The 18,469-nt window shown below is 52.1% G+C and overlaps 20 non-coding genes and 3 pseudogenes across 20 annotated transcripts; all 23 read right to left on the bottom strand.

Annotated features, from left to right (window-relative positions):
* Positions 1-6: 6 nt before the first annotated feature.
* On the bottom strand, positions 7-125 carry LOC142190127 (5S ribosomal RNA). The gene has a single exon (XR_012714058.1). It is a non-coding gene; the product is annotated as a 5S ribosomal RNA (ribosomal RNA).
* A 714-nt stretch (positions 126-839) lies between these two features.
* On the bottom strand, positions 840-958 carry LOC142190171 (5S ribosomal RNA). Its single transcript, XR_012714100.1, has one exon. It is a non-coding gene; the product is annotated as a 5S ribosomal RNA (ribosomal RNA).
* Positions 959-1,672: 714 nt separating this feature from the next.
* Positions 1,673-1,791, bottom strand: LOC142189772 (5S ribosomal RNA). Its single transcript, XR_012713727.1, has one exon. It is a non-coding gene; the product is annotated as a 5S ribosomal RNA (ribosomal RNA).
* Positions 1,792-2,505: 714 nt separating this feature from the next.
* On the bottom strand, positions 2,506-2,624 carry LOC142191115 (5S ribosomal RNA). Its single transcript, XR_012714727.1, has one exon. It is a non-coding gene; the product is annotated as a 5S ribosomal RNA (ribosomal RNA).
* A 714-nt stretch (positions 2,625-3,338) lies between these two features.
* LOC142189771 (5S ribosomal RNA) lies at positions 3,339-3,457 on the bottom strand. The gene has a single exon (XR_012713726.1). It is a non-coding gene; the product is annotated as a 5S ribosomal RNA (ribosomal RNA).
* A 714-nt stretch (positions 3,458-4,171) lies between these two features.
* On the bottom strand, positions 4,172-4,290 carry LOC142191113 (5S ribosomal RNA). Its single transcript, XR_012714725.1, has one exon. It is a non-coding gene; the product is annotated as a 5S ribosomal RNA (ribosomal RNA).
* Positions 4,291-5,004: 714 nt separating this feature from the next.
* Positions 5,005-5,123, bottom strand: LOC142190070 (5S ribosomal RNA). The gene has a single exon (XR_012714006.1). It is a non-coding gene; the product is annotated as a 5S ribosomal RNA (ribosomal RNA).
* Positions 5,124-5,838: 715 nt separating this feature from the next.
* Positions 5,839-5,957, bottom strand: LOC142190069 (5S ribosomal RNA). Its single transcript, XR_012714005.1, has one exon. It is a non-coding gene; the product is annotated as a 5S ribosomal RNA (ribosomal RNA).
* Positions 5,958-6,672: 715 nt separating this feature from the next.
* Positions 6,673-6,791, bottom strand: LOC142190092 (5S ribosomal RNA). The gene has a single exon (XR_012714027.1). It is a non-coding gene; the product is annotated as a 5S ribosomal RNA (ribosomal RNA).
* Positions 6,792-7,506: 715 nt separating this feature from the next.
* On the bottom strand, positions 7,507-7,625 carry LOC142189857 (5S ribosomal RNA). Its single transcript, XR_012713807.1, has one exon. It is a non-coding gene; the product is annotated as a 5S ribosomal RNA (ribosomal RNA).
* A 714-nt stretch (positions 7,626-8,339) lies between these two features.
* LOC142191112 (5S ribosomal RNA) lies at positions 8,340-8,458 on the bottom strand. Its single transcript, XR_012714724.1, has one exon. It is a non-coding gene; the product is annotated as a 5S ribosomal RNA (ribosomal RNA).
* A 715-nt stretch (positions 8,459-9,173) lies between these two features.
* On the bottom strand, positions 9,174-9,292 carry LOC142189923 (5S ribosomal RNA). The gene has a single exon (XR_012713869.1). It is a non-coding gene; the product is annotated as a 5S ribosomal RNA (ribosomal RNA).
* A 715-nt stretch (positions 9,293-10,007) lies between these two features.
* Positions 10,008-10,126, bottom strand: LOC142190199 (5S ribosomal RNA). The gene has a single exon (XR_012714127.1). It is a non-coding gene; the product is annotated as a 5S ribosomal RNA (ribosomal RNA).
* A 714-nt stretch (positions 10,127-10,840) lies between these two features.
* LOC142189863 (5S ribosomal RNA) lies at positions 10,841-10,959 on the bottom strand. Its single transcript, XR_012713813.1, has one exon. It is a non-coding gene; the product is annotated as a 5S ribosomal RNA (ribosomal RNA).
* Positions 10,960-11,674: 715 nt separating this feature from the next.
* LOC142190068 (5S ribosomal RNA) lies at positions 11,675-11,793 on the bottom strand. Its single transcript, XR_012714004.1, has one exon. It is a non-coding gene; the product is annotated as a 5S ribosomal RNA (ribosomal RNA).
* A 715-nt stretch (positions 11,794-12,508) lies between these two features.
* On the bottom strand, positions 12,509-12,627 carry LOC142189999 (5S ribosomal RNA). Its single transcript, XR_012713940.1, has one exon. It is a non-coding gene; the product is annotated as a 5S ribosomal RNA (ribosomal RNA).
* A 715-nt stretch (positions 12,628-13,342) lies between these two features.
* On the bottom strand, positions 13,343-13,451 carry LOC142190427 (5S ribosomal RNA; annotated as a pseudogene).
* Positions 13,452-14,165: 714 nt separating this feature from the next.
* LOC142189856 (5S ribosomal RNA) lies at positions 14,166-14,284 on the bottom strand. The gene has a single exon (XR_012713806.1). It is a non-coding gene; the product is annotated as a 5S ribosomal RNA (ribosomal RNA).
* Positions 14,285-14,998: 714 nt separating this feature from the next.
* Positions 14,999-15,117, bottom strand: LOC142191111 (5S ribosomal RNA). Its single transcript, XR_012714723.1, has one exon. It is a non-coding gene; the product is annotated as a 5S ribosomal RNA (ribosomal RNA).
* Positions 15,118-15,832: 715 nt separating this feature from the next.
* LOC142189922 (5S ribosomal RNA) lies at positions 15,833-15,951 on the bottom strand. Its single transcript, XR_012713868.1, has one exon. It is a non-coding gene; the product is annotated as a 5S ribosomal RNA (ribosomal RNA).
* Positions 15,952-16,666: 715 nt separating this feature from the next.
* LOC142189862 (5S ribosomal RNA) lies at positions 16,667-16,785 on the bottom strand. Its single transcript, XR_012713812.1, has one exon. It is a non-coding gene; the product is annotated as a 5S ribosomal RNA (ribosomal RNA).
* A 715-nt stretch (positions 16,786-17,500) lies between these two features.
* LOC142190493 (5S ribosomal RNA) lies at positions 17,501-17,609 on the bottom strand (annotated as a pseudogene).
* Positions 17,610-18,324: 715 nt separating this feature from the next.
* LOC142190547 (5S ribosomal RNA) lies at positions 18,325-18,434 on the bottom strand (annotated as a pseudogene).
* Positions 18,435-18,469: the final 35 nt, after the last annotated feature.

The raw sequence follows: 18,469 nt of genomic DNA, 5'->3' as shown, positions 1-18,469 counted from the left end.
AGCAAAAGCCTACAGCACCTGGTATTCCCAGGCGGTCTCCCATGCAAGTACTAACCAGGCCCGACCCTGCTTAGCTTCCGAGATCAGACGAGATCGGGCGTGTTTAGGGTGGTGTGGCCGTAGGCAGAGACAGGCTTCTCACTTACTCCTCTTCTACTTTGCAGCCTGGCTGCTGGCAGCCCTTTGCACTACTTCACGCTAGACCTTTTTCTTCACTTTTTGCCTTCTCTTAAGGGAACTTCATACTCCAACAGGAGCAGTGCTAGAGCTGGGGGCGGCCCTTATACCCACAGGTGTTGTTCAGCAACCAGTCACAGGCCGCAGCCGCCCTCTTTCAAAAGGGCTGGGCGCAAGGTCTGCGCAGGGCTAAGAAACCATCCCGGGGGTGAAAGAAAGAGCAAGCTGGACCAGAGCCCATTGTCCAGTAGTCGGCTAAGGAAGAAGTTGAGATGGTTGCCCGTGCCTGGAAGCGAAGCTGCTTTTCAGTCAGCTTCTCTTTTCTTAGGGCGCGTTGTCTGCAAAGATGTTCAGCCTGTGTTGCCCTGTAAATTGGTCTGCAGGTTACTAGCTATGGCTTCCAGCCCGGCGGGAGGCCCAGATACTATGGAAATGAAGCCTGCTATTATTAAAAGTAAAAAGCCACAACGCTGGTGGCCACCACGCCCGCTGCGGCTGCTAAGAGTGATAGCGGTAAGACTGAGAATACTAGGATTTTGCAAGGCCTAAAGAGTGCAAGAGAGAAAGCGAATGTAAAAGAAGCAAGTGTGCAGTGTAAAAAGTGAATGTAAAAATGGCATAGAGGAGAGTGACCCCTGCTGGTGGAAGTGAGGAAAAGCAAAAGCCTACAGCACCTGGTATTCCCAGGCAGTCTCCCTTCCAAGTACTAACCAGGCCCGACCCTGCTTAGCTTCCGAGATCAGACGAGATCGGGCGTGTTCAGGGTGGTGTGGCCATAGGCGGAGACAAATTTCTCACTTACTCCTCTTCTACTTTGCAGCCTGGCTGCTGGCAGCTCTTTGCACTACTTCACGCTAGACCTTTTTCTTCACTTTTTGCCTTCTCTTAAGGGAACTTCATACTCCAACAGGAGCAGTGCAAGAGCTGGGGGCGGCCCTTATACCCACAGGTGTTGTTCAGCAACCAGTCACAGGCCGCAGCCGCCCTCTTTCAAAAGGGCTGGGCGCAAGGTCTGCGCAGGGCTAAGAAACCATCCCGGGGGTGAAAGAAAGAGCAAGCTGGACCAGAGCCCATTGTCCAGGAGTCGGCTAAGGAAGAAGTTGAGATGGTTGCCCGTGCCTGGAAGCGAAGCTGCTTTTCAGTCAGCTTCTCTTTTCTTAGGGCACGTTGTCTGCAAAGATGTTCAGCCTGTGTTGCCCTGTAAATTGGTCTGCAGGTTACTAGCTATGGCTTCCAGCCCGGCGGGAGGCCCAGATACTATGGAAATGAAGCCTGCTATTATTAAAAGTAAAAAGCCACAACGCTGGTGGCCACCACGCCCGCTGCGGCTGCTAAGAGTGATAGCGGTAAGACTGAGAATACTAGGATTTTGCAAGGCCTAAAGAGTGCAAGAGAGAAAGCGAATGTAAAAGAAGCAAGTGTGCAGTGTAAAAAGTGAATGTAAAAATGGCATAGAGGAGAGTGACCCCTGCTGGTGGAAGTGAGGAAAAGCAAAAGCCTACAGCACCTGGTATTCCCAGGCGGTCTCCCATCCAAGTACAAACCAGGCCCGACCCTGCTTAGCTTCCGAGATCAGACGAGATCGGGCGTGTTCAGGGTGGTGTGGCCGTAGGCAGAGACAGGCTTCTCACTTACTCCTCTTCTACTTTGCAGCCTGGCTGCTGGCAGCCCTTTGCACTACTTCACGCTAGACCTTTTTCTTCACTTTTTGCCTTCTCTTAAGGGAACTTCATACTCCAACAGGAGCAGTGCAAGAGCTGGGGGCGGCCCTTATACCCACAGGTGTTGTTCAGCAACCAGTCACAGGCCGCAGCCGCCCTCTTTCAAAAGGGCTGGGCGCAAGGTCTGCGCAGGGCTAAGAAACCATCCCGGGGGTGAAAGAAAGAGCAAGCTGGACCAGAGCCCATTGTCCAGTAGTCGGCTAAGGAAGAAGTTGAGATGGTTGCCCGTGCCTGGAAGCGAAGCTGCTTTTCAGTCAGCTTCTCTTTTCTTAGGGCGCGTTGTCTGCAAAGATGTTCAGCCTGTGTTGCCCTGTAAATTGGTCTGCAGGTTACTAGCTATGGCTTCCAGCCCGGCGGGAGGCCCAGATACTATGGAAATGAAGCCTGCTATTATTAAAAGAAAAAAGCCACAACGCTGGTGGCCACCACGCCCGCTGCGGCTGCTAAGAGTGATAGCGGTAAGACTGAGAATACTAGGATTTTGCAAGGCCTAAAGAGTGCAAGAGAGAAAGCGAATGTAAAAGAAGCAAGTGTGCAGTGTAAAAAGTGAATGTAAAAATGGCATAGAGGAGAGTGACCCCTGCTGGTGGAAGTGAGGAAAAGCAAAAGCCTACAGCACCTGGTATTCCCAGGCGGTCTCCCATCCAAGTACTAACCAGGCCCGACCCTGCTTAGCTTCCGAGATCAGACGAGATCGGGCGTGTTCAGGGTGGTGTGGCCGTAGGCAGAGACAGGCTTCTCACTTACTCCTCTTCTACTTTGCAGCCTGGCTGCTGGCAGCTCTTTGCACTACTTCACGCTAGACCTTTTTCTTCACTTTTTGCCTTCTCTTAAGGGAACTTCATACTCCAACAGGAGCAGTGCAAGAGCTGGGGGCGGCCCTTATACCCACAGGTGTTGTTCAGCAACCAGTCACAGGCCGCAGCCGCCCTCTTTCAAAAGGGCTGGGCGCAAGGTCTGCGCAGGGCTAAGAAACCATCCCGGGGGTGAAAGAAAGAGCAAGCTGGACCAGAGCCCATTGTCCAGTAGTCGGCTAAGGAAGAAGTTGAGATGGTTGCCCGTGCCTGGAAGCGAAGCTGCTTTTCAGTCAGCTTCTCTTTTCTTAGGGCGCGTTGTCTGCAAAGATGTTCAGCCTGTGTTGCCCTGTAAATTGGTCTGCAGGTTACTAGCTATGGCTTCCAGCCCGGCGGGAGGCCCAGATACTATGGAAATGAAGCCTGCTATTATTAAAAGTAAAAAGCCACAACGCTGGTGGCCACCACGCCCGCTGCGGCTGCTAAGAGTGATAGCGGTAAGACTGAGAATACTAGGATTTTGCAAGGCCTAAAGAGTGCAAGAGAGAAAGCGAATGTAAAAGAAGCAAGTGTGCAGTGTAAAAAGTGAATGTAAAAATGGCATAGAGGAGAGTGACCCCTGCTGGTGGAAGTGAGGAAAAGCAAAAGCCTACAGCACCTGGTATTCCCAGGCGGTCTCCCATCCAAGTACAAACCAGGCCCGACCCTGCTTAGCTTCCGAGATCAGACGAGATCGGGCGTGTTCAGGGTGGTGTGGCCGTAGGCAGAGACAGGCTTCTCACTTACTCCTCTTCTACTTTGCAGCCTGGCTGCTGGCAGCCCTTTGCACTACTTCACGCTAGACCTTTTTCTTCACTTTTTGCCTTTTCTTAAGGGAACTTCATACTCCAACAGGAGCAGTGCAAGAGCTGGGGGCGGCCCTTATACCCACAGGTGTTGTTCAGCAACCAGTCACAGGCCGCAGCCGCCCTCTTTCAAAAGGGCTGGGCGCAAGGTCTGCGCAGGGCTAAGAAACCATCCCGGGGGTGAAAGAAAGAGCAAGCTGGACCAGAGCCCATTGTCCAGTAGTCGGCTAAGGAAGAAGTTGAGATGGTTGCCCGTGCCTGGAAGCGAAGCTGCTTTTCAGTCAGCTTCTCTTTTCTTAGGGCGCGTTGTCTGCAAAGATGTTCAGCCTGTGTTGCCCTGTAAATTGGTCTGCAGGTTACTAGCTATGGCTTCCAGCCCGGCGGGAGGCCCAGATACTATGGAAATGAAGCCTGCTATTATTAAAAGAAAAAAGCCACAACGCTGGTGGCCACCACGCCCGCTGCGGCTGCTAAGAGTGATAGCGGTAAGACTGAGAATACTAGGATTTTGCAAGGCCTAAAGAGTGCAAGAGAGAAAGCGAATGTAAAAGAAGCAAGTGTGCAGTGTAAAAAGTGAATGTAAAAATGGCATAGAGGAGAGTGACCCCTGCTGGTGGAAGTGAGGAAAAGCAAAAGCCTACAGCACCTGGTATTCCCAGGCGGTCTCCCATCCAAGTACTAACCAGGCCCGACCCTGCTTAGCTTCCGAGATCAGACGAGATCGGGCGTGTTCAGGGTGGTGTGGCCGTAGGCAGAGACAGGCTTCTCACTTACTCCTCTTCTACTTTGCAGCCTGGCTGCTGGCAGCTCTTTGCACTACTTCACGCTAGACCTTTTTCTTCACTTTTTGCCTTCTCTTAAGGGAACTTCATACTCCAACAGGAGCAGTGCAAGAGCTGGGGGCGGCCCTTATACCCACAGGTGTTGTTCAGCAACCAGTCACAGGCCGCAGCCGCCCTCTTTCAAAAGGGCTGGGCGCAAGGTCTGCGCAGGGCTAAGAAACCATCCCGGGGGTGAAAGAAAGAGCAAGCTGGACCAGAGCCCATTGTCCAGGAGTCGGCTAAGGAAGAAGTTGAGATGGTTGCCCGTGCCTGGAAGCGAAGCTGCTTTTCAGTCAGCTTCTCTTTTCTTAGGGCGCGTTGTCTGCAAAGATGTTCAGCCTGTGTTGCCCTGTAAATTGGTCTGCAGGTTACTAGCTATGGCTTCCAGCCCGGCGGGAGGCCCAGATACTATGGAAATGAAGCCTGCTATTATTAAAAGTAAAAAGCCACAACGCTGGTGGCCACCACGCCCGCTGCGGCTGCTAAGAGTGATAGCGGTAAGACTGAGAATACTAGGATTTTGCAAGGCCTAAAGAGTGCAAGAGAGAAAGCGAATGTAAAAGAAGCAAGTGTGCAGTGTAAAAAGTGAATGTAAAAATGGCATAGAGGAGAGTGACCCCTGCTGGTGGAAGTGAGGAAAAGCAAAAGCCTACAGCACCTGGTATTCCCAGGCGGTCTCCCATCCAAGTACTAACCAGGCCCGACCCTGCTTAGCTTCCGAGGTCAGACGAGATCGAGCGTGTTCAGGGTGGTGTGGCCATAGGCAGAGACAGGCTTCTCACTTACTCCTCTTCTACTTTGCAGCCTGGCTGCTGGCAGCTCTTTGCACTACTTCACGCTAGACCTTCTTCTTCACTTTTTGCCTTCTCTTAAGGGAACTTCATACTCCAACAGGAGCAGTGCAAGAGCTGGGGGGCGGCCCTTATACCCACAGGTGTTGTTCAGCAACCAGTCACAGGCCGCAGCCGCCCTCTTTCAAAAGGGCTGGGCGCAAGGTCTGCGCAGGGCTAAGAAACCATCCCGGGGGTGAAAGAAAGAGCAAGCTGGACCAGAGCCCATTGTCCAGTAGTCGGCTAAGGAAGAAGTTGAGATGGTTGCCCGTGCCTGGAAGCGAAGCTGCTTTTCAGTCAGCTTCTCTTTTCTTAGGGCGCGTTGTCTGCAAAGATGTTCAGCCTGTGTTGCCCTGTAAATTGGTCTGCAGGTTACTAGCTATGGCTTCCAGCCCGGCGGGAGGCCCAGATACTATGGAAATGAAGCCTGCTATTATTAAAAGTAAAAAGCCACAACGCTGGTGGCCACCACGCCCGCTGCGGCTGCTAAGAGTGATAGCGGTAAGACTGAGAATACTAGGATTTTGCAAGGCCTAAAGAGTGCAAGAGAGAAAGCGAATGTAAAAGAAGCAAGTGTGCAGTGTAAAAAGTGAATGTAAAAATGGCATAGAGGAGAGTGACCCCTGCTGGTGGAAGTGAGGAAAAGCAAAAGCCTACAGCACCTGGTATTCCCAGGCGGTCTCCCATCCAAGTACTAACCAGGCCCGACCCTGCTTAGCTTCCGAGGTCAGACGAGATCGAGCGTGTTCAGGGTGGTGTGGCCATAGGCAGAGACAGGCTTCTCACTTACTCCTCTTCTACTTTGCAGCCTGGCTGCTGGCAGCTCTTTGCACTACTTCACGCTAGACCTTCTTCTTCACTTTTTGCCTTCTCTTAAGGGAACTTCATACTCCAACAGGAGCAGTGCAAGAGCTGGGGGGCGGCCCTTATACCCACAGGTGTTGTTCAGCAACCAGTCACAGGCCGCAGCCGCCCTCTTTCAAAAGGGCTGGGCGCAAGGTCTGCGCAGGGCTAAGAAACCATCCCGGGGGTGAAAGAAAGAGCAAGCTGGACCAGAGCCCATTGTCCAGTAGTCGGCTAAGGAAGAAGTTGAGATGGTTGCCCGTGCCTGGAAGCGAAGCTGCTTTTCAGTCAGCTTCTCTTTTCTTAGGGCGCGTTGTCTGCAAAGATGTTCAGCCTGTGTTGCCCTGTAAATTGGTCTGCAGGTTACTAGCTATGGCTTCCAGCCCGGCGGGAGGCCCAGATACTATGGAAATGAAGCCTGCTATTATTAAAAGTAAAAAGCCACAACGCTGGTGGCCACCACGCCCGCTGCGGCTGCTAAGAGTGATAGCGGTAAGACTGAGAATACTAGGATTTTGCAAGGCCTAAAGAGTGCAAGAGAGAAAGCGAATGTAAAAGATGCAAGTGTGCAGTGTAAAAAGTGAATGTAAAAATGGCATAGAGGAGAGTGACCCCTGCTGGTGGAAGTGAGGAAAAGCAAAAGCCTACAGCACCTGGTATTCCCAGGCGGTCTCCCATCCAAGTACTAACCAGGCCCAGCCCTGCTTAGCTTCCGAGATCAGACAAGATCGGGCGTGTTCAGGGTGGTGTGGCCATAGGCAGAGACAGGCTTCTCACTTACTCCTCTTCTACTTTGCAGCCTGGCTGCTGGCAGCTCTTTGCACTACTTCACGCTAGACCTTCTTCTTCACTTTTTGCCTTCTCTTAAGGGAACTTCATACTCCAACAGGAGCAGTGCAAGAGCTGGGGGGCGGCCCTTATACCCACAGGTGTTGTTCAGCAACCAGTCACAGGCCGCAGCCGCCCTCTTTCAAAAGGGCTGGGCGCAAGGTCTGCGCAGGGCTAAGAAACCATCCCGGGGGTGAAAGAAAGAGCAAGCTGGACCAGAGCCCATTGTCCAGTAGTCGGCTAAGGAAGAAGTTGAGATGGTTGCCCGTGCCTGGAAGCGAAGCTGCTTTTCAGTCAGCTTCTCTTTTCTTAGGGCGCGTTGTCTGCAAAGATGTTCAGCCTGTGTTGCCCTGTAAATTGGTCTGCAGGTTACTAGCTATGGCTTCCAGCCCGGCGGGAGGCCCAGATACTATGGAAATGAAGCCTGCTATTATTAAAAGTAAAAAGCCACAACGCTGGTGGCCACCACGCCCGCTGCGGCTGCTAAGAGTGATAGCGGTAAGACTGAGAATACTAGGATTTTGCAAGGCCTAAAGAGTGCAAGAGAGAAAGCGAATGTAAAAGAAGCAAGTGTGCAGTGTAAAAAGTGAATGTAAAAATGGCATAGAGGAGAGTGACCCCTGCTGGTGGAAGTGAGGAAAAGCAAAAGCCTACAGCACCTGGTATTCCCAGGCGGTCTCCCATCCAAGTACTAACCAGGCCCGACCCTGCTTAGCTTCCGAGATCAGACGAGATCGGGCGTGTTCAGGGTGGTGTGGCAGTAGGCAGAGACAGGCTTCTCACTTACTCCTCTTCTACTTTGCAGCCTGGCTGCTGGCAGCCCTTTGCACTACTTCACGCTAGACCTTTTTCTTCACTTTTTGCCTTCTCTTAAGGGAACTTCATACTCCAACAGGAGCAGTGCAAGAGCTGGGGGCGGCCCTTATACCCACAGGTGTTGTTCAGCAACCAGTCACAGGCCGCAGCCGCCCTCTTTCAAAAGGGCTGGGCGCAAGGTCTGCGCAGGGCTAAGAAACCATCCCGGGGGTGAAAGAAAGAGCAAGCTGGACCAGAGCCCATTGTCCAGGAGTCGGCTAAGGAAGAAGTTGAGATGGTTGCCCGTGCCTGGAAGCGAAGCTGCTTTTCAGTCAGCTTCTCTTTTCTTAGGGCACGTTGTCTGCAAAGATGTTCAGCCTGTGTTGCCCTGTAAATTGGTCTGCAGGTTACTAGCTATGGCTTCCAGCCCGGCGGGAGGCCCAGATACTATGGAAATGAAGCCTGCTATTATTAAAAGTAAAAAGCCACAACGCTGGTGGCCACCACGCCCGCTGCGGCTGCTAAGAGTGATAGCGGTAAGACTGAGAATACTAGGATTTTGCAAGGCCTAAAGAGTGCAAGAGAGAAAGCGAATGTAAAAGAAGCAAGTGTGCAGTGTAAAAAGTGAATGTAAAAATGGCATAGAGGAGAGTGACCCCTGCTGGTGGAAGTGAGGAAAAGCAAAAGCCTACAGCACCTGGTATTCCCAGGCGGTCTCCCATCCAAGTACTAACCAGGCCCGACCCTGCTTAGCTTCCGAGATCAGACGAGATCGGGCGTGTTCAGGGTGGTGTGGCCGTAGGCAGAGACAGGCTTCTCACTTACTCCTCTTCTACTTTGCAGCCTGGCTGCTGGCAGCCCTTTGCACTACTTCACGCTAGACCTTCTTCTTCACTTTTTGCCTTCTCTTAAGGGAACTTCATACTCCAACAGGAGCAGTGCAAGAGCTGGGGGGCGGCCCTTATACCCACAGGTGTTGTTCAGCAACCAGTCACAGGCCGCTGCCGCCCTCTTTCAAAAGGGCTGGGCGCAAGGTCTGCGCAGGGCTAAGAAACCATCCCGGGGGTGAAAGAAAGAGCAAGCTGGACCAGAGCCCATTGTCCAGTAGTCGGCTAAGGAAGAAGTTGAGATGGTTGCCCGTGCCTGGAAGCGAAGCTGCTTTTCAGTCAGCTTCTCTTTTCTTAGGGCGCGTTGTCTGCAAAGATGTTCAGCCTGTGTTGCCCTGTAAATTGGTCTGCAGGTTACTAGCTATGGCTTCCAGCCCGGCGGGAGGCCCAGATACTATGGAAATGAAGCCTGCTATTATTAAAAGTAAAAAGCCACAACGCTGGTGGCTACCACGCCCGCTGCGGCTGCTAAGAGTGATAGCGGTAAGACTGAGAATACTAGGATTTTGCAAGGCCTAAAGAGTGCAAGAGAGAAAGCGAATGTAAAAGAAGCAAGTGTGCAGTGTAAAAAGTGAATGTAAAAATGGCATAGAGGAGAGTGACCCCTGCTGGTGGAAGTGAGGAAAAGCAAAAGCCTACAGCACCTGGTATTCCCAGGCGGTCTCCCATCCAAGTACTAACCAGGCCCGACCCTGCTTAGCTTCCGAGATCAGACGAGATCGAGCGTGTTCAGGGTGGTGTGGCCATAGGCAGAGACAGGCTTCTCACTTACTCCTCTTCTACTTTGCAGCCTGGCTGCTGGCAGCTCTTTGCACTACTTCACGCTAGACCTTCTTCTTCACTTTTTGCCTTCTCTTAAGGGAACTTCATACTCCAACAGGAGCAGTGCAAGAGCTGGGGGGCGGCCCTTATACCCACAGGTGTTGTTCAGCAACCAGTCACAGGCCGCAGCCGCCCTCTTTCAAAAGGGCTGGGCGCAAGGTCTGCGCAGGGCTAAGAAACCATCCCGGGGGTGAAAGAAAGAGCAAGCTGGACCAGAGCCCATTGTCCAGTAGTCGGCTAAGGAAGAAGTTGAGATGGTTGCCCGTGCCTGGAAGCGAAGCTGCTTTTCAGTCAGCTTCTCTTTTCTTAGGGCGCGTTGTCTGCAAAGATGTTCAGCCTGTGTTGCCCTGTAAATTGGTCTGCAGGTTACTAGCTATGGCTTCCAGCCCGGCGGGAGGCCCAGATACTATGGAAATGAAGCCTGCTATTATTAAAAGTAAAAAGCCACAACGCTGGTGGCCACCACGCCCGCTGCGGCTGCTAAGAGTGATAGCGGTAAGACTGAGAATACTAGGATTTTGCAAGGCCTAAAGAGTGCAAGAGAGAAAGCGAATGTAAAAGAAGCAAGTGTGCAGTGTAAAAAGTGAATGTAAAAATGGCATAGAGGAGAGTGACCCCTGCTGGTGGAAGTGAGGAAAAGCAAAAGCCTACAGCACCTGGTATTCCCAGGCGGTCTCCCATCCAAGTACTAACCAGGCCCGACCCTGCTTAGCTTCCAAAATCAGACGAGATCGGGCGTGTTCAGGATGGTGTGGCCGTAGGCGGAGACAAATTTCTCACTTACTCCTCTTCTACTTTGCAGCCTGGCTGCTGGCAGCTCTTTGCACTACTTCACCCTAGACCTTTTTCTTCACTTTTTGCCTTCTCTTAAGGGAACTTCATACTCCAACAGGAGCAGTGCAAGAGCTGGGGGCGGCCCTTATACCCACAGGTGTTGTTCAGCAACCAGTCACAGGCCGCAGCCGCCCTCTTTCAAAAGGGCTGGGCGCAAGGTCTGCGCAGGGCTAAGAAACCATCCCGGGGGTGAAAGAAAGAGCAAGCTGGACCAGAGCCCATTGTCCAGTAGTCGGCTAAGGAAGAAGTTGAGATGGTTGCCCGTGCCTGGAAGCGAAGCTGCTTTTCAGTCAGCTTCTCTTTTCTTAGGGCGCGTTGTCTGCAAAGATGTTCAGCCTGTGTTGCCCTGTAAATTGGTCTGCAGGTTACTAGCTATGGCTTCCAGCCCGGCGGGAGGCCCAGATACTATGGAAATGAAGCCTGCTATTATTAAAAGTAAAAAGCCACAACGCTGGTGGCCACCACGCCCGCTGCGGCTGCTAAGAGTGATAGCGGTAAGACTGAGAATACTAGGATTTTGCAAGGCCTAAAGAGTGCAAGAGAGAAAGCGAATGTAAAAGAAGCAAGTGTGCAGTGTAAAAAGTGAATGTAAAAATGGCATAGAGGAGAGTGACCCCTGCTGGTGGAAGTGAGGAAAAGCAAAAGCCTACAGCACCTGGTATTCCCAGGCGGTCTCCCATCCAAGTACTAACCAGGCCCAACCCTGCTTAGCTTCCGAGATCAGACAAGATCGGGCGTGTTCAGGGTGGTGTGGCTGTAGGCAGAGACAGGCTTCTCACTTACTCCTCTTCTACTTTGCAGCCTGGCTGCTGGCAGCTCTTTGCACTACTTCACGCTAGACCTTCTTCTTCACTTTTTGCCTTCTCTTAAGGGAACTTCATACTCCAACAGGAGCAGTGCAAGAGCTGGGGGGCGGCCCTTATACCCACAGGTGTTGTTCAGCAACCAGTCACAGGCCGCAGCCGCCCTCTTTCAAAAGGGCTGGGCGCAAGGTCTGCGCAGGGCTAAGAAACCATCCCGGGGGTGAAAGAAAGAGCAAGCTGGACCAGAGCCCATTGTCCAGTAGTCGGCTAAGGAAGAAGTTGAGATGGTTGCCCGTGCCTGGAAGCGAAGCTGCTTTTCAGTCAGCTTCTCTTTTCTTAGGGCGCGTTGTCTGCAAAGATGTTCAGCCTGTGTTGCCCTGTAAATTGGTCTGCAGGTTACTAGCTATGGCTTCCAGCCCGGCGGGAGGCCCAGATACTATGGAAATGAAGCCTGCTATTATTAAAAGTAAAAAGCCACAACGCTGGTGGCCACCACGCCCGCTGCGGCTGCTAAGAGTGATAGCGGTAAGACTGAGAATACTAGGATTTTGCAAGGCCTAAAGAGTGCAAGAGAGAAAGCGAATGTAAAAGAAGCAAGTGTGCAGTGTAAAAAGTGAATGTAAAAATGGCATAGAGGAGAGTGACCCCTGCTGGTGGAAGTGAGGAAAAGCAAAAGCCTACAGCACCTGGTATTCCCAGGCGGTCTCCCATCCAAGTACTAACCAGGCCCGACCCTGCTTAGCTTCCGAGGTCAGACGAGATCGAGCGTGTTCAGGGTGGTGTGGCCATAGGCAGAGACAGGCTTCTCACTTACTCCTCTTCTACTTTGCAGCCTGGCTGCTGGCAGCTCTTTGCACTACTTCACGCTAGACCTTCTTCTTCACTTTTTGCCTTCTCTTAAGGGAACTTCATACTCCAACAGGAGCAGTGCAAGAGCTGGGGGGCGGCCCTTATACCCACAGGTGTTGTTCAGCAACCAGTCACAGGCCGCAGCCGCCCTCTTTCAAAAGGGCTGGGCGCAAGGTCTGCGCAGGGCTAAGAAACCATCCCGGGGGTGAAAGAAAGAGCAAGCTGGACCAGAGCCCATTGTCCAGTAGTCGGCTAAGGAAGAAGTTGAGATGGTTGCCCGTGCCTGGAAGCGAAGCTGCTTTTCAGTCAGCTTCTCTTTTCTTAGGGCGCGTTGTCTGCAAAGATGTTCAGCCTGTGTTGCCCTGTAAATTGGTCTGCAGGTTACTAGCTATGGCTTCCAGCCCGGCGGGAGGTCCAGATACTATGGAAATGAAGCCTGCTATTATTAAAAGTAAAAAGCCACAACGCTGGTGGCCACCACGCCCGCTGCGGCTGCTAAGAGTGATAGCGGTAAGACTGAGAATACTAGGATTTTGCAAGGCCTAAAGAGTGCAAGAGAGAAAGCGAATGTAAAAGATGCAAGTGTGCAGTGTAAAAAGTGAATGTAAAAATGGCATAGAGGAGAGTGACCCCTGCTGGTGGAAGTGAGGAAAAGCAAAAGCCTACAGCACCTGGTATTCCCAGGCGGTCTCCCATCCAAGTACTAACCAGGCCCAACCCTGCTTAGCTTCCGAGATCAGACAAGATCGGGCGTGTTCAGGGTGGTGTGGCCATAGGCAGAGACAGGCTTCTCACTTACTCCTCTTCTACTTTGCAGCCTGGCTGCTGGCAGCTCTTTGCACTACTTCACGCTAGACCTTCTTCTTCACTTTTTGCCTTCTCTTAAGGGAACTTCATACTCCAACAGGAGCAGTGCAAGAGCTGGGGGGCGGCCCTTATACCCACAGGTGTTGTTCAGCAACCAGTCACAGGCCGCAGCCGCCCTCTTTCAAAAGGGCTGGGCGCAAGGTCTGCGCAGGGCTAAGAAACCATCCCGGGGGTGAAAGAAAGAGCAAGCTGGACCAGAGCCCATTGTCCAGTAGTCGGCTAAGGAAGAAGTTGAGATGGTTGCCCGTGCCTGGAAGCGAAGCTGCTTTTCAGTCAGCTTCTCTTTTCTTAGGGCGCGTTGTCTGCAAAGATGTTCAGCCTGTGTTGCCCTGTAAATTGGTCTGCAGGTTACTAGCTATGGCTTCCAGCCCGGCGGGAGGCCCAGATACTATGGAAATGAAGCCTGCTATTATTAAAAGTAAAAAGCCACAACGCTGGTGGCCACCACGCCCGCTGCGGCTGCTAAGAGTGATAGCGGTAAGACTGAGAATACTAGGATTTTGCAAGGCCTAAAGAGTGCAAGAGAGAAAGCGAATGTAAAAGAAGCAAGTGTGCAGTGTAAAAAGTGAATGTAAAAATGGCATAGAGGAGAGTGACCCCTGCTGGTGGAAGTGAGGAAAAGCAAAAGCCTACAGCACCTGGTATTCCCAGGCGGTCTCCCATCCAAGTACTAACCAGGCCCGACCCTGCTTAGCTTCCGAGATCAGATGTGTTCAGGGTGGTGTGGCCGTAGGCAGAGACAGTCTTCTCACTTACTCCTCTTCTACTTTGCAGCCTGGCTGCTGGCAGCTCTTTGCACTACTTCACGCTAGACCTTTTTCTTCACTTTTTGCCTTCTCTTAAGGGAACTTCATACTCCAACAGGAGCAGTGCAAGAGCTGGGGGCGGCCCTTATACCCACAGGTGTTGTTCAGCAACCAGTCACAGGCCGCAGCCGCCCTCTTTCAAAAGGGCTGGGCGCAAGGTCTGCGCAGGGCTAAGAAACCATCCCGGGGGTGAAAGAAAGAGCAAGCTGGACCAGAGCCCATTGTCCAGGAGTCGGCTAAGGAAGAAGTTGAGATGGTTGCCCGTGCCTGGAAGCGAAGCTGCTTTTTAGTCAGCTTCTCTTTTCTTAGGGCGCGTTGTCTGCAAAGATGTTCAGCCTGTGTTGCCCTGTAAATTGGTCTGCAGGTTACTAGCTATGGCTTCCAGCCCGGCGGGAGGCCCAGATACTATGGAAATGAAGCCTGCTATTATTAAAAGTAAAAAGCCACAACGCTGGTGGCCACCACGCCCGCTGCGGCTGCTAAGAGTGATAGCGGTAAGACTGAGAATACTAGGATTTTGCAAGGCCTAAAGAGTGCAAGAGAGAAAGCGAATGTAAAAGAAGCAAGTGTGCAGTGTAAAAAGTGAATGTAAAAATGGCATAGAGGAGAGTGACCCCTGCTGGTGGAAGTGAGGAAAAGCAAAAGCCTACAGCACCTGGTATTCCCAGGCGGTCTCCCATCCAAGTACTAACCAGGCCCGACCCTGCTTAGCTTCCGAGATCAGACGAGATCGGGCGTGTTCAGGGTGGTGTGGCAGTAGGCAGAGACAGGCTTCTCACTTACTCCTCTTCTACTTTGCAGCCTGGCTGCTGGCAGCCCTTTGCACTACTTCACGCTAGACCTTTTTCTTCACTTTTTGCCTTCTCTTAAGGGAACTTCATACTCCAACAGGAGCAGTGCAAGAGCTGGGGGCGGCCCTTATACCCACAGGTGTTGTTCAGCAACCAGTCACAGGCCGCAGCCGCCCTCTTTCAAAAGGGCTGGGCGCAAGGTCTGCGCAGGGCTAAGAAACCATCCCGGGGGTGAAAGAAAGAGCAAGCTGGACCAGAGCCCATTGTCCAGGAGTCGGCTAAGGAAGAAGTTGAGATGGTTGCCCGTGCCTGGAAGCGAAGCTGCTTTTCAGTCAGCTTCTCTTTTCTTAGGGCACGTTGTCTGCAAAGATGTTCAGCCTGTGTTGCCCTGTAAATTGGTCTGCAGGTTACTAGCTATGGCTTCCAGCCCGGCGGGAGGCCCAGATACTATGGAAATGAAGCCTGCTATTATTAAAAGTAAAAAGCCACAACGCTGGTGGCCACCACGCCCGCTGCGGCTGCTAAGAGTGATAGCGGTAAGACTGAGAATACTAGGATTTTGCAAGGCCTAAAGAGTGCAAGAGAGAAAGCGAATGTAAAAGAAGCAAGTGTGCAGTGTAAAAAGTGAATGTAAAAATGGCATAGAGGAGAGTGACCCCTGCTGGTGGAAGTGAGGAAAAGCAAAAGCCTACAGCACCTGGTATTCCCAGGCGGTCTCCCATCCAAGTACTAACCAGGCCCGACCCTGCTTAGCTTCCGAGATCAGACGAGATCGGGCGTGTTCAGGGTGGTGTGGCCGTAGGCAGAGACAGGCTTCTCACTTACTCCTCTTCTACTTTGCAGCCTGGTTGCTGGCAGCTCTTTGCACTACTTCACGCTAGACCTTCTTCTTCACTTTTTGCCTTCTCTTAAGGGAACTTCATACTCCAACAGGAGCAGTGCAAGAGCTGGGGGGCGGCCCTTATACCCACAGGTGTTGTTCAGCAACCAGTCACAGGCCGCTGCCGCCCTCTTTCAAAAGGGCTGGGCGCAAGGTCTGCGCAGGGCTAAGAAACCATCCCGGGGGTGAAAGAAAGAGCAAGCTGGACCAGAGCCCATTGTCCAGTAGTCGGCTAAGGAAGAAGTTGAGATGGTTGCCCGTGCCTGGAAGCGAAGCTGCTTTTCAGTCAGCTTCTCTTTTCTTAGGGCGCGTTGTCTGCAAAGATGTTCAGCCTGTGTTGCCCTGTAAATTGGTCTGCAGGTTACTAGCTATGGCTTCCAGCCCGGCGGGAGGCCCAGATACTATGGAAATGAAGCCTGCTATTATTAAAAGTAAAAAGCCACAACGCTGGTGGCCACCACGCCCGCTGCGGCTGCTAAGAGTGATAGCGGTAAGACTGAGAATACTAGGATTTTGCAAGGCCTAAAGAGTGCAAGAGAGAAAGCGAATGTAAAAGAAGCAAGTGTGCAGTGTAAAAAGTGAATGTAAAAATGGCATAGAGGAGAGTGACCCCTGCTGGTGGAAGTGAGGAAAAGCAAAAGCCTACAGCACCTGGTATTCCCAGGCGGTCTCCCATCCAAGTACTAACCAGGCCCGACCCTGCTTAGCTTCCGAGATCAGACGAGATCGAGCGTGTTCAGGGTGGTGTGGCCATAGGCAGAGACAGGCTTCTCACTTACTCCTCTTCTACTTTGCAGCCTGGCTGCTGGCAGCTCTTTGCACTACTTCACGCTAGACCTTCTTCTTCACTTTTTGCCTTCTCTTAAGGGAACTTCATACTCCAACAGGAGCAGTGCAAGAGCTGGGGGGCGGCCCTTATACCCACAGGTGTTGTTCAGCAACCAGTCACAGGCCGCAGCCGCCCTCTTTCAAAAGGGCTGGGCGCAAGGTCTGCGCAGGGCTAAGAAACCATCCCGGGGGTGAAAGAAAGAGCAAGCTGGACCAGAGCCCATTGTCCAGGAGTCGGCTAAGGAAGAAGTTGAGATGGTTGCCCGTGCCTGGAAGCGAAGCTGCTTTTCAGTCAGCTTCTCTTTTCTTAGGGCGCGTTGTCTGCAAAGATGTTCAGCCTGTGTTGCCCTGTAAATTGGTCTGCAGGTTACTAGCTATGGCTTCCAGCCCGGCGGGAGGCCCAGATACTATGGAAATGAAGCCTGCTATTATTAAAAGTAAAAAGCCACAACGCTGGTGGCCACCACGCCCGCTGCGGCTGCTAAGAGTGATAGCGGTAAGACTGAGAATACTAGGATTTTGCAAGGCCTAAAGAGTGCAAGAGAGAAAGCGAATGTAAAAGAAGCAAGTGTGCAGTGTAAAAAGTGAATGTAAAAATGGCATAGAGGAGAGTGACCCCTGCTGGTGGAAGTGAGGAAAAGCAAAAGCCTACAGCACCTGGTATTCCCAGGCGGTCTCCCATCCAAGTACTAACCAGGCCCAACCCTGCTTAGCTTCCGAGATCAGACAAGATCGGGCGTGTTCAGGGTGGTGTGGCTGTAGGCAGAGACAGGCTTCTCACTTACTCCTCTTCTACTTTGCAGCCTGGCTGCTGGCAGCTCTTTGCACTACTTCACGCTAGACCTTCTTCTTCACTTTTTGCCTTCTCTTAAGGGAACTTCATACTCCAACAGGAGCAGTGCAAGAGCTGGGGGGCGGCCCTTATACCCACAGGTGTTGTTCAGCAACCAGTCACAGGCCGCAGCCGCCCTCTTTCAAAAGGGCTGGGCGCAAGGTCTGCGCAGGGCTAAGAAACCATCCCGGGGGTGAAAGAAAGAGCAAGCTGGACCAGAGCCCATTGTCCAGTAGTCGGCTAAGGAAGAAGTTGAGATGGTTGCCCGTGCCTGGAAGCGAAGCTGCTTTTCAGTCAGCTTCTCTTTTCTTAGGGCGCGTTGTCTGCAAAGATGTTCAGCCTGTGTTGCCCTGTAAATTGGTCTGCAGGTTACTAGCTATGGCTTCCAGCCCGGCGGGAGGCCCAGATACTATGGAAATGAAGCCTGCTATTATTAAAAGTAAAAAGCCACAACGCTGGTGGCCACCACGCCCGCTGCGGCTGCTAAGAGTGATAGCGGTAAGACTGAGAATACTAGGATTTTGCAAGGCCTAAAGAGTGCAAGAGAGAAAGCGAATGTAAAAGAAGCAAGTGTGCAGTGTAAAAAGTGAATGTAAAAATGGCATAGAGGAGAGTGACCCCTGCTGGTGGAAGTGAGGAAAAGCAAAAGCCTACAGCACCTGGTATTCCCAGGCGGTCTCCCATCCAAGTACTAACCAGGCCCGACCCTGCTTAGCTTCCGAGATCAGACGTGTTCAGGGTGGTGTGGCTGTAGGCAGAGACAGTCTTCTCACTTACTCCTCTTCTACTTTGCAGCCTGGCTGCTGGCAGCTCTTTGCACTACTTCACGCTAGACCTTCTTCTTCACTTTTTGCCTTCTCTTAAGGGAACTTCATACTCCAACAGGAGCAGTGCAAGAGCTGGGGGGCGGCCCTTATACCCACAGGTGTTGTTCAGCAACCAGTCACAGGCCGCAGCCGCCCTCTTTCAAAAGGGCTGGGCGCAAGGTCTGCGCAGGGCTAAGAAACCATCCCGGGGGTGAAAGAAAGAGCAAGCTGGACCAGAGCCCATTGTCCAGTAGTCGGCTAAGGAAGAAGTTGAGATGGTTGCCCGTGCCTGGAAGCGAAGCTGCTTTTCAGTCAGCTTCTCTTTTCTTAGGGCGCGTTGTCTGCAAAGATGTTCAGCCTGTGTTGCCCTGTAAATTGGTCTGCAGGTTACTAGCTATGGCTTCCAGCCCGGCGGGAGGCCCAGATACTATGGAAATGAAGCCTGCTATTATTAAAAGTAAAAAGCCACAACGCTGGTGGCCACCACGCCCGCTGCGGCTGCTAAGAGTGATAGCGGTAAGACTGAGAATACTAGGATTTTGCAAGGCCTAAAGAGTGCAAGAGAGAAAGCGAATGTAAAAGAAGCAAGTGTGCAGTGTAAAAAGTGAATGTAAAAATGGCATAGAGGAGAGTGACCCCTGCTGGTGGAAGTGAGGAAAAGCAAAAGCCTACAGCACCTGGTATTCCCAGGCGGTCTCCCATCCAAGTACTAACCAGGCCCGACCCTGCTTAGCTTCCAGAGATCAGACGTGTTCAGGGTGGTGTGGCTGTAGGCAGAGACAGTCTTCTTACTTACTCCTCTTCTACTTT

This window comes from Leptodactylus fuscus, chromosome 1 (genome assembly GCF_031893055.1).
Source record: "Leptodactylus fuscus isolate aLepFus1 chromosome 1, aLepFus1.hap2, whole genome shotgun sequence".
NCBI lineage: Eukaryota > Metazoa > Chordata > Amphibia > Anura > Leptodactylidae > Leptodactylus > Leptodactylus fuscus.
This window is presented reverse-complemented; position numbering and strand designations above follow the sequence as displayed.